The 13,206-nt window shown below is 44.1% G+C and overlaps 1 pseudogene; it reads left to right on the top strand.

Moving 5' to 3' along the window:
- The first annotated feature begins 10,799 nt into the window (after window positions 1-10,799).
- On the top strand, window positions 10,800-11,208 carry LOC118144486 (membrane protein BRI3 pseudogene; annotated as a pseudogene).
- The last annotated feature ends 1,998 nt before the right edge of the window (window positions 11,209-13,206 follow it).

Genomic DNA, 13,206 nt, shown 5'->3' on the forward strand with positions numbered 1-13,206 from the left:
TATTATTATACTTTAAGTTCTGGGGCACATGTGCAGAACATGCAGGTTTGTTACATAGGTATACACGTGCCATGGTGGTTTGCTGCATCCATCACCCCGTCATCTACATTAGGTATTTATCCTAATGCTATCCCTCCCCTATCCCCCCACCCCCTGCTATTCTTCCCCTAGCCCCCCACCCCCTGACAGTTCCCGTGTGCAATGTTCCCCTCCCTGTGTCCATGTGTTCTCATTGTTCAACACCCACTTATGAGTGAGAATATATGGTGTTTGGTTTTCTGTTTCTGTGTCAGTTTGCAAATCAGTTTGCTGAGAATGATGGTTTTCAGCTTCATCCATGTCGCTGCAAGGGACATGAAATCATCCTTTTGTAGGTATCATAATATTTAAAATATCACTGCGGGTATTTTTTTAAGTTACAAAAATCACACATTTTGACAGCAGTCCACAATTCTAGTGCCTAAACTGTTGTCTGGGTGCAGAACTCTATTTTGATGACGTGGGAATATTGAGGATAAAATAACTTTTTAACAATAGTTGAAACTGACAATTGTCACCAATTTGTATAAATATAAGCACATTGTATATGTCTTCCTTGTTGGTCTGCATATTTTCATCATGCCCATCACCATTATAATTCACGTTCAATAAATACTGAGCATTTGATAGTATCAGGCATGTTCTACTGCTAAGGATAAACAGTAACAAAATAGACAAACTTCCTGCTCTCATACAGCTTACTTTTTACAAGGGGAAACAGAAAATTAACATAATAGACCAAAAAATGTAGTATGTTATGGGCTGATAAATGCTAAAGGAAAAAATAAAAATACAAAGAGTGAGTTTGGTGGAAGGTTTGCAGTTGTAGACGGGGTAGCCCAGAAAGGGCTCTCCAGAAGGCGTATTTTAATAAAGACCTGAGAAAGTGAAGAAGCTGGAGAGAGGACACCCGAGGAAACGTATTCAGACAGAAGGAAGGGCAGGTGCAAAGGACCGGAGGTGCAAGTGTGCCTGGCATGAGCAAGAAACAGCAAGGAGGCCAGTGTGGCTGGAGTGACCCAAATACAAGAGAGTGGTAGGAGATGAGGGCGGAGCACTAACGCTGAGGGTAAATTACACAGGATCTTAGGGTTATAGGACGTTGGCCTATACTCTAAGGGAGATGGGAAGCCTCTGAAGAATTTTAAGCAGAGCAGAATTATGCTCTGAATAAATGATTAACTGAAGAGAGTTAAGGGCAGAAATAGTGAGACAAGTTAGACGTTTACAGCAATAATCCAGGGCCAGGCACAGGGGTTCATGCCTGTAATCCCAACACTTTGAGGCCAAGGTAGGAGGATCATTTGAGCCCAGGAGTTTGAAACCAGCCTGGGCAACATAGTGAGAACCCCATCTCTACAAAAAATAAAAGTAAAAAAATTAGCTGAGCATGGTGGCATGTGCCTGTGGTTCCAGCTACTCAGGAGGCTAAGGAGGGAAGAACACTTGAGGCTGGGAGGTCGAGTTTACAATGAGCCATGATTGTGTCACTGCATTCCAGCCTGGTTGACAGAGCAAGACCCTATCTCAAACAAACCAACCCAGAAAACCCCACAACAATTCTAGAGGAGAAATGATGACAATAAAGTAGGTAGGTAGGTAGGTGGATGGATGGATGGATGGATAGATAGATAGATAGATAGATAGATAGATACTGCTAGTAGACCAAATGTGGGTATGAGAGTTAGAGAGGATGAAAGAATAAAAGATTTTGACCTGAGCAACTGGGAAAAGGTAGCTGACATTGATTGAGATAGCTTAGAGAACAGGAGGAATACCAGGAGTTGTTTTAGAATGTGAAGTTTGAGATGCTATTAAAGCCAAGCATGGTGGCTCACACCTATAATCCTAGTACTTTAGGAGGCCAAGGTTGGAGGATCACTTGATCTCAGATTCAAGACCAGACTGGGCAACACAGTGAGACCTTGTCTCTATTAACTTTTTTTAAAAAGAGACACTAGGGTGATCCAAAATGGTTGATTAGGAGCAGCTCAGGATTGCAGCTCCCAGTGAAAGTGCAGAGGGTGAGTGGACACCACATTTCCAGACAGATTTTTATTGCCCACAGACCAGGAGATTCCAAGGTGGAGGAACCCCATGGGTCGCCAGTGTGGCTGGTTTGACTGGCGCAGCTGCTTTGCCAGTGCCCCGGGGCGGCAGTTCTCTGTACAAAATACACGGATCTGGGCACCATTTTAGCTGGTGATTGGAGCTCCAGGAAGGCAGTCGCCCATTCATCCGATTAAAAAGGGGACTGAGGCCAGGTGTGGTGGCTCACACCTGTAATCCCAGCACTTTAGGAGGCCAAGGCGGGTGGGTCACGAGGTCAAGACATCGAGACCATCATGGTCAACATGGTGAAACCCCGTCTCTACTAAAAATACAAAAAATTAGCTGGGCATGGTGGCGCGTGCCTGTAATCCCAGCAACTCGGGAGGCTGAGGCAGGAGAATTGCCTGAATCCAGGAGGTGGAGGTTGTGGTGAGCCAAGATCATGCCATTGCACTCCAGCCTAGGTAACAAGAGCAAAACTCCATCTCAAAAAAAAAAAGGGGGAGTGTACTGAAACAGGGAGCCAGGCAAATGCCATGAATCTCAGTGCCACTGTTTCAGCTGGCACAGCGGGTCACCGCACGGGAAGTCACAAAGATTCCGGCACCTTTTCAACAGGCAACTGGAATACCTGGGAGAGAGTCAACCATTCAACTAAAAAAAAAGGCTCTGAGGCAGGGAGCCAGGTGATCAGGCTCGGCTGGTCTCACCCCCACAAAAAAAAAAAAAAAAAAAAAAAAGCAATTGGAAACGCTCTGGGTTGAGTTTCACAGCAAGCACAGCTGAACCCGGGAAGGTCCAGCTCTGTGGGGGAGGGGCGTCTGCCATTACCGAGGCAGTCCACCATTACAGAGGTAGTTTGTCATTGCTGAGGCAGCCTGCCGTTCACGAGGCAACCCGCCATTACAGAGAGATTCTGACATTACAGAGGTGGGCCACCATTGTCAAGGTAGTTCTAACTACACCTGTATAAACAGGACTGCAGGGAAGTTCACACCACAGCTGGGCAGAGCCCACAGCAGCTCAGCAAAGTCTCTGCAGGCAGACAGTGACTAGGCTGCCTCCACACTGGGCATGGCAGCCCTGATAAAAAGGCAGCAGCACAACAGAAACTCATAAATAACTACCCAGGACAGAGCACCTGGGGAAAAAAAAAGGGGGTTTATGAATTCCACTGCAGCAGACTTAAAAGTACCTTCCCAGCAGCTCTAAATGAACAACAGAGCTCACAGCTTAGCACTTGAGCTCCTATAAAGGACAGAGTGTCTCCTCAAGCAGCTCCCTGACCCCTGAATCTCCAGAGTCACCTCATAAAGAAGAGCTCAGACTGACATTTGGTGGGTATCCTTCTGGGACAAAGATAACAGAAGAAGAAGCTGGCAGCAACCCTTACTATTCCGCAGCCACTGCAGGTGATCCCCAGGCAAGCAGGGCCTGGAGTGGACCTTAGCAGTCCTACAGCAGAGGGGCCAGATTGTTAGAAGAAAAACTAAGAAACAGAAGGAAATAACTTCATCATCAACAAACTAAATGTCCACTCAGAGACCCAATCTGAAAATCAACAACTACAAAGACAACAGGTGGATAAATCCACAAAGATGGGAAGAAACCAGCACAAAAAGGATGAAAGCACCCAAAACCAGAACGTCTCTCCTCCTACAAGGGATCACAACTCCTCACCAGCAAGGAAACAAGGCTGGATGGAGAATGAGTGTAACTAATTGACAGAATCAGGCTTCAGAAGGCAGGTAATAAGAAACTTCTGTGAGCTAAAAGAACATGTTCTAAGGCCAGGAGCAGTGGCTCACACCTATAATCCCAGCATTTTGGGAGGCTGAGGTGGGTGGATCATGAGATCAAGAGATTGAGACCATCCTGGTCAACAAGGTGAAACCCCGTCTCTACTAAAAATACTAAAATTAGCTGAGCATGGTGGCGTGCGCCTGTAATCCCAGCTACTTGGGAGGCTGAGGCAGGAGAATTACCTGAACCCAGGAGGCGGAGGTTGCGGTCAGCCGAGATCATGCCATTGCACTCCAGTCTGGGTAACAACAGCGAAACTCTGTCTCAAAATAAATAAATAAATAAAAATAAAAATAAAACAAACAAACGAAATCTTGGGTGACCCCACCTCTGCCAAAAAAAAAAAAAGTTTTTTTAGTTAGCCAGGTATGATGGCACATGCCTGTGATCTCAGCTACTAGGGAGGCTGAAGTGGGAGGATTGCTTGAGGCCAGGAGGTTGAGGCTGCAATAAGCAGTAGTCGTGACACTGCATTCCAGCCTGGGTAACAGTGTGAGACTGTCTCAAAATACATACATACATACATACATAGCAGGCTTTATAATGCCTTCCTCTAAGATTTTTCTGTAGGTCCTACCAATTCTGTGAAAACCTCCTCTCATTTTGAAAATATTTGGCTATAAATAAAAGAATAAATGAAGGATATAATAAAAAGAAAATGGTAGAACTTACATATTTTTCTAACTTACATGAGTCTCAAAATAGAAAATCCAGACAAGTGGCATGTCTGTGTTGAATCCCACTACACAGTAGTTCAAAGCTAAGAAAGTTATTTTGTTGACTTAATAAAGCCCTCTCTGGCAGGTCAAAAGGTTGTGGTGGCATTTCTGTTTCACAGACGTCAGAGAAGTTGGTCTTCCATGAACACTAAAAGAAAAGCAGCATCCAAAACTAATAAAATGAGCTTTGGTACAAAAATTGTCTTTAAATTGTAAAATGGGGGTTTTAAGTGAATAAAAACAAATTATACATACTATTATCTCAAATATATAGACCACAGGAAAAAACCTCCAAAAGTAATATCTAAATTATTAACAATGAGGGTTCTGAGTAGTGAAACTGTGGATAATATTTTACTTCAACTTCCGAAATTTCCAAAATAAAGCCTTTTTGGGATGTGTATGTGTGTGTGTGTGTACACATATCCATGCTTTAAATAGGGGTTTTCCATATTGAATTTTCAGTGTTACAGCAGAAAGTTCATTCTAGAAAGCTAAAAAGGCAGAATTTAGCTATCTTTGAATATTAAAGAGGTTAACATCTGGATTAGTTAGCTCTGGCTGCCATCATAAATTTCTCAGTCTGGGCAGCTTAAACAAGAGAAATTTATTTTTTTTACAGCTCTGGAGGGTGGAAGTTCCAAATCAAGGTGCCAGCTGCTTTGGTTCCTGGTGAGACCTTTCTTCTTGGCTTGCAGATGGTGGCCTTCTTGCTGTGTCATCCTATGTCTTTTCCTCTATGGCGAATGGAGAGAGGACCGTCTAAGATTTCTTCCTCTTCTCATAAGGGCAGCAATCCAGAGGATGAGGGCCCACCCTTATGACCTCATTCAACCATAGTTACCTTTCTACAGCCTCTGTTTTCAGACATAGTTGCATTGTTGCTTGGGGCTTTAAGGTATAAATCTGGGGTGAATTAGATGGATACCGTTCAGTCCATAGTAGTAACAGCTAAACCTAGAACATTCCTTCACGGCCTTTTGTGGTTGTTGTTATTGTTGTTGTTGACAAAGCCTTGCTCTGTCTCCCAGGCTGGGGTGCAGTGGCACAATCACAGCTCACTATAGCCTCAACCTCCCAGGCTCAAACCTTCCTCCCACTTCAACCTCCCAAGTAGCTGGGACCAAATGCCCCCATGCCTGGCTAATTTTTTGTAGAGATGGGGTCTCTCCATGTTCCCCTGGCTGTCACGAATTCCTAGAGTCAAGAGATATCCCCCACTGCAGCCTCCCAAAGTGCTGGGATGACAGGGGTGAGCCGCTGCTCCTGGTCCTTCACATCGTTATATAGGCAGCCTGTTCTAGAACAAACACAGTGACAGTCTAATCTCTCTCAAGATCTATAGCCCAACTAAGAACCTGCATCTTTTCCAGGTTTAGGATTGGTTGGTTACTCTTCTGTGGACCCAGCATGTCTGAAATGCTGCCTGTTTTTAAAAGTGTTTTCCCAAGTGGCAAAAATTAATTAATTAGATCGGAATTAAATATGTTCTCAAATCTATCCTTCCACCTTCATATTTCCTAAGCTTGAGGAAGTTGCTGCGACAGTCACTTCCAGGCTGAAAGCAGATCCTGCCTATTCTACATTGGTCCATCTGCAGATTATTACCCAGTCTTCACGCCACCCATCATCTGGAACCACACCAGAGGTTTTGGAAGAATTCACATTCGTATAACAATCCGTGCTGCCCATGTGTGACTATTTAAATTTAAATTAATTAAAACTAAACAAAATTTAAAATTCAGTTCCTCAGTCACGCAAGCCACATTTCAAGTGCTCCACAGCCACATGTGGCCAGTAGAGACCATATTGGGCACTGCGGAATACAGAACCTTTTTGCCATCACAGAAAGTTTTACTTTACAGGGCTTCATTCTATTATAAAAATATTGCCCAATATCAGAAAATGCTGGTTACTTACTCTCTGACAGATATGTACATAATATAATAGTTTTTCTTATCTCTTGGAACTGAGACTACAAAAATGAATAAGACTTTGGGAGTGCCTTCGGGGAGTTCACTGCCTACAACTTTGATGTAAATTATGGTAATCTGTTGCTTTACTTTTCACTGACATTCCAAATTTCCTATAAACTGACATTCCAAATTTCCTATAAACGCCCTCAGTTGGGGTTGTGACATGAGTGAAAGTTAATAATGATGTAGGACTTTTCTAGATGCAGATATTTTCCTGCCATTTTGCATAAAATGAATTACTCCTTTAACATAGGATTCTGCTCTTAAAGGAAGACTCAGTTTAAAGACCAGTTCTTGGCCAGGTGTCGTGGCTAATATCTGTAATCCCAGCACTTTGGGAGGCCAAGGTTGGAGGACTGCTTAAGCCCAAAAGTTTGAGACTACTCTTGGGTAACAAAGTGAGAACTTGTCTCTACGAAAAATTTAAAAATTAACCAGGCATCGTGTCTACATGGGAGGCTAAGGCAGGAGGATCGCTTGAGCCCAGGAGGTTGAGACTGCAGTGAGTCATAATTGTTTTTCTGCACTCTAGCCTGGGCAACAGCGCAAGACTGTCTCAAAACAAAACGAAACAAAACAAAACACAGCACAAAGACCAGTTATTTCATATGGAGTTCTCTGATTCCACTTCCTCCTGCAACTTCCTTTTTTTTTGGTAGCAGAGCATGGTGGTGAAAGCCGTGACTCACAATGCCTGGTTTCGGATCTCAATTATGCTATTAATACCTTCTGGCTGTGTGATTCTGGGCAAGTTGCTTAACCTTTCTGTGCTTCAGTTTAATCACCAGTAAAAACAACAATGATAATGCTACCAATATTAAGAGGTTCTGTAAACATTTCATAATTGAAAACATATAAAGTGCTTAAAATGGTACCTGCCATGGAGGTAGTGCTCAGTGAATGTCAGCCACAATTAAGTTATTCCATTTTTTTTCAGCAAGTAAAATATCGAATGTCTTGAGCTAAAAGCACAATGATCTCTCTTTCCTAACCTTCTAGAGCACTTTGCTTCTTTATTCAGCAGGTATTAAATCCTGCCATCTGTTAGAGAGCTCTCATCTCCATTAGCTGATAAGCTCTTGGAGAGCCCCTTGTCTTTTTCATCTTTGTGGTCTGAGTACCTAGTGTCGTGCCATTGCCATTCATTAACGTTTTTTTTACTTGTTTATCTTTTCTTTTTTTTAGAGATAGGATCTCATTATGTTGCCCCAGCTGGTCTCAAACTCCGGAGCTTAAGTGATCCTCCTGCCTCAGTCTCCCAAAGTGCTAGGATTACAGGTGTGTTCCACGCCTGGCCATCTGTTAAAGAAAGTACAATATCACATTCCTTCCTGAATATCATGGATTGTCAAAACCCCCATGTCAAATTATATTTCTATTTGAGAAAATATTTTGGTATGTCATTTAACTAATTTATAGTTATATTTTTAATTTAATTTTATTTATCTAATTTTGAGACAGAGTTTCACTCTTTGCCCAGGCTGGAGTGCGACGGCGCAATCTTGGCTCACTGCAACCTCTGCCTCCCAGGTTCAAGCGATTCTTTTGCCTTAGTCTCCTGAGTAGCTGGGATTACAGGCACACACCATCATGCCCAGCTTAATTTTTTTGTATATTAGTGGAGATGAGGTTTCATGATGTTGGTCAGGCTGGTCTTGAACTCCTGATCTCAGGTGATCCACCCACTGGGATTACAGGTGTGAGCCACCGTCCAGGTTTATTTTTGTTTTTTTAGAGACAGGGTTTCTGTCACCCAGAGTGCAGTGACACAATCATAGCTCACTGCAGCCTCAAATTCCTGCCCTCAAGCAATCCTTTCACCTTGGCCTCCCAAAGTGCTGGGAGCTATGATTGTGTCACTGCATTTAAATAATCATGCCTGGGCGACATAAATTGAAGAGAAGGGGCTGGGCGCAGTGCCTCAAGCCTGTAATCCCAGCACTTTGGGAGGCCGAGGTGGGTGGATCATGAGGTCAAGAGATCAAGACCATCCTGGTCAACATGGTGAAAGCCCGTCTCTACTAAAAATACAAAAAATTAGCTGGGCATGGTGGTGTGTGCCTGTAATTCCAGCTACTCAGGAGGCTGAGGCAGGAGAATTGCCTGAACCCAGGAGGCAGAGGTTGCGGTGAGCTGAGATCGCACCATTGCACTCCAGCCTGGGTAAGAAGAGCGAAACTCTGTCTCAAAAAAAAAAAAAAAAAAAAGAAGAGAAGGAAGGTTCCTGAAAGAGCCCCAGCAGCTTCAATTTTGCAACAAGTCTTTTCAGGGGTGTTCTCTCCCCAGTTACTTAATTTTTTGTTGCTATCTTTAATTGAGAACAAAAATACAAGCAAACATAGACCTATGAGTACACTCTTCATTGACTGATTGACTGAGGAGTCTCGCTCTCTCGTCTACGCTGGAATGAAATGGTGTGATTTCAGCACACTGCAACCTCTGCCTCCTGGATTCAAATGATTCTCCTTCTTCAGCCTCCCACAGGCTCTGAGGCTCCCCATGTAATGGAATGTAACACAGGACCAAGTACATTTCCCAGACAAGGCTCCACTTTGGGGCTTGTGCTCAAGCATGGGGGAGACATTAAAGGTGCAAGTGTTCCCTGGCTGGCACCCTGAAAAGAGCTAGCATGGATTTTTTAAGAGGCAAAGTGTGGGAATTGACATCAGGGGCAGGGTAAGCAAAGCTAGGCTGGGCAAAGCCCATGAAGGGCAGAGTGTGACAGTCAGCATATCTGGTTGCCATGGTTATACTGCGTAATGGTCATCTGTGGCGGCAACAAGGCTATAAATCAATTGTTTAGCATTGCTTCCGGAGGTGGGACACTCCACAGCCTGGTTTGCAATTTGGCTCTCCTAATGACAGTTTCTGGAGTTCTGTAAGTACCAGGCCTGGTTAAACACCACGAGAGCACAGAGAAACGGCTGTTTTCATTTTATGACTAAAGCCTCGGGATTAGCAGGTATAGATAGCATCAGCAAAGTAGTGTAGTAGTAAAGGAGGTTTTGTAAAGAGAAGAAAAAAAATGAAATGTAAAGGAAGAGCTGTACTCCACTCCTGTTCTGCCTCATTATGACACAAGCCTATCCCAAAAGACACCAATAGGACAGACCTGGTAGCAGTGGCTCTCTTTATATGAGTGTACTCATGGCCAGGCAGTGGCTCACGCCTGTAATCCCAGCGGCTCACGCCTGTAATCCCAGCATTTTGGGAAGCTGAAGTGGGTGGACACCTGAGGTCAGGAGTTCAAGACCAGCCTGGCCGACATGGTGAAACCCCATCTTCACTAAAAAAATTAGCTGGACATGGTGGGTGCCTGTAATCCCAGGTACTCGCTACTTGGGAGGCCGAGGCAGGAGAATTGCTTGAATCTGGAGGCGGAGGTTGCATCGAGCTGAGATCATGCCATTGTACTCCAGCCTGGGCAAGAGAGCAAGACTCCCTCTCAATAAATAAATAAATAATTTTTAAAAAGAGTATACTTATAAGTCTATGTTTGCTTGTATTATTGTTCTCAATTAAAGATGGCAGATTTTGACCAGCCACAGTGTCTGACGCTTGTAACTCCAGCACTTTCAGAGACCGAGGCAGGTGGATCACTTGAGGTCAGGAGTTTGAGACTAGCCTGGCCAACGTTGTAAAACGCTGTCTCTACTAAATATACAAAAATTAGCCGGGTATGGTAGTGGGCACCTGTAATCCCAGCTGCTGGGGAGGCTGAGGCAGGAGAATTGCTTGAACCTGGGAGGCGGAGGTCGCAGGGAGCTGAAATCATGCCACTGCACTCCAGCCTGGGAGACAGAGGGAAACTCTGGCTCAAAAAAAGTAAACAAATAAATAAAATAAAAGATAGCGGATTTTAAACTGCTTTTAAAGGCTTTCAGACATTGAATCGCAGAACAAAGCAGTAATCCCTGAGAGCGGGAAAACAAATGACGTGAACCTAATGGTTGACCCAGCTTCCTGCCCAGAGAGTTTCCAGACTACAGCATACATAATATACCTGGGTTGTCAATGAGTTGAGGAGACAGTGTTGAGAGTATGTGGAGGCCAAGGCAGCTAGGGTTTGCAGATCTGAGTACTGAAGAGGAGTGGGGAAGGGACAACTCTGTGGGTCTGCAGTGAGTGGGGACTGGTCAGCACACATCTGTGAGGAAATTACTCAAGATTAGGGTCCCCACTGGGGCCGACCAAGCTGAGCAGGGCCACCATGGACTACAGGCCCCTGCTGCAGGAGTGACCCTGCCCGCCTACAACCTGAAGGCTGGCCAGGGCAACTATGCATGTGCCCGCACTGCTATGGTGCCACTCTTGCCAGCCCCGCTGCCACCCTACCCCTACCTCGTTACAGGGATCCCAGGGTCTACAACATCCATAGCTGGACCGTCACCCAGTACCTGCCAACTCTCATGGTCGTGGGAGGCTGTTCCGCCTGCAGAGTCGGGGTGCTGGAGGACTGCTTCACCTTCCTGGGTATCTTCCTGGTCACCGTCTTGTTCCGCTTTGGGTTCATCTGCTGCTTTCCCTTGAGGAAGCGAAGATGCTCCAGCTTCAACCCTTCACTTAAAGGGAACACCACGCCTGGCTTTCCTTTACCCAGCTCTCTTTTTCTGAGGTAAATGTCATGTATAATAGGTTTATTTGATTAAGCTTCATAACTGTTTTTTGTGTTGTTTTGTTTTTGAGCCAGAGTTTCGTTCTTGTTGCCCAGGCTGAAGTACAGTGGCGCGATGTCGGCTCAATGCAATCTCTGCCTCCTGAGTTCAAGCGATTCTCCTGCCTCAGCCTCCCAAGTAGCTGGAATTACAGGTGTGCACCACCATGCCCAGATAATTTTTGTATTTTTAGTAGAGACGGGCTTTCACCATGTTGGCTAGACTAGTCTCGAACTCCTGACCTCAGGTGATTGGCCCACCTTGGCCCCACAAAGTGCTGGGATTACAGGCGTGAGCCACCACACCTGGCCTCAGGACCGTTTTGTAAAGCTGGGTGGGATTCATGTGGCACCGGCAAGCAGCATTTCCTGGAGCATGGAGAGGCAGTGCTGCTGCTCCCTGTGAAGGTTAATGACAACTCAATAAAGCAATGCTTTTATTTTTCGCAGTCTTCAATTTGAGAAAGATGAGAAATAATGTTTTCAATAAATGAGATTCATACCATTTTTTGAAAAGGCTGGGTGCAGTGGCTCAAGCCTGTAATCCCAACACTTTGGGAGGCTGAGAGGTGGACCACAAGGTCAGGAGTTCAAGAGCAGCCTGGCCAATGTGGTGAAACCCTGTCTCTACTAAAAATACAAAAGTTAGCCAATTGTGGCTGTTAGTGCCTGTAGTCCCAGCTACTTAGGAGGCTGAGCCAAGAGAATCGCTTGAACCTGAGAGGTGGAGGTTGCAGTGAGCCGAGATCGTGCCACTGCACTCCAGACTGGGTGACAGAGTGAAACTCAGTCTCAAAAAAAAGAGAAAAAAAAAAAAAAAAAGACTAGGGGAAAAACTACCAGAAAGGAGTAGGCAGAACAAACTTGGGAGCTCATGCAGAGCCTAGAATAGTGGACATTCTAACCAATCAGAGTGGGAAAACTTTGTAATACATGGAATATTGGGTAGGGAACTCAGAAGAGTATTTCCTCAGAAGTGGGACAAAATCACTCTTGACCAAAGGCTGCTCTGGTCACATCTAACAAAGTTTTGAAATAAGGAAAGATAGGCTGGGCCTGGCGGCTCATACCTGTAACCTCAGCACTTTGGGAAGCTGAGGTGGGCAGATCATTTGAGGCCAGAAGTTGGAGACCAGCAGTTGGAGACCAGCTTGGCCAACATGCCAAAACCCCGTCTCTACTAAAAATACAAAAATTAGCCAAGCATGGTGGTGCACGAGAATTGCTTGAGCCTGGGAGGCGGAGGTTTCAGTGAGCTGAAACTGCACCATTGCCCTCCAACTTGGGTGACAGAGCAAGACTGTCTCAGAAAAAAAAAAAGAAAGAAAGGAAAGATAAAACTGGTTCCAAATGACAGCTGTGTCCCAGGACATGGCACAGAAATATCTAAACGAAAGCAATACAAGAATGCCTATCATCCAACAAGACAAAATTCACGTCTGGCATCCAACACATATTACATGACATGCAAATAAGCAAGAAATATGACCCATAATGAGGAGAACTATCAATAACTGAAAGGGATACAGAAATGAGATTGAAAATGGAATTCTTAAGCAAGTCTATTAAAAGTTATAATGAGTGATGTTTATATTGAATTGTAAATTATGTTTTATATGTTCACAGAGGTAGAGGAAACATGCATGTTAATATAAAGAAGATGTTTAAAAAGACTCTTTCATTCCTGCAAGTTCTGAGAAAAAAATAAGACTCAAATGAAACTATAAGAAATAAAAAATGTAATATTTGAGATAAAATAGAGGCTATGTTAACAGTAGAGTAGATACTACAAAAGAAAAAAGTAAATTTTAAAAAATAGAAACTATTGAAAATGAGAGAGAAAAATCAGAGTAAAATAAATACAGTATTAATTAGCTATGGGACAACTTCAAGTGGCCTAATATATATATATAAATATAGTCTCTGAATTATTCAAGAGAGAAGGGGCATTCAACCTCAGAAA

Source organism: Callithrix jacchus, chromosome 9 (assembly GCF_049354715.1).
Source record: "Callithrix jacchus isolate 240 chromosome 9, calJac240_pri, whole genome shotgun sequence".
In the NCBI taxonomy this organism is placed as follows: Eukaryota; Metazoa; Chordata; class Mammalia; order Primates; family Cebidae; genus Callithrix; species Callithrix jacchus.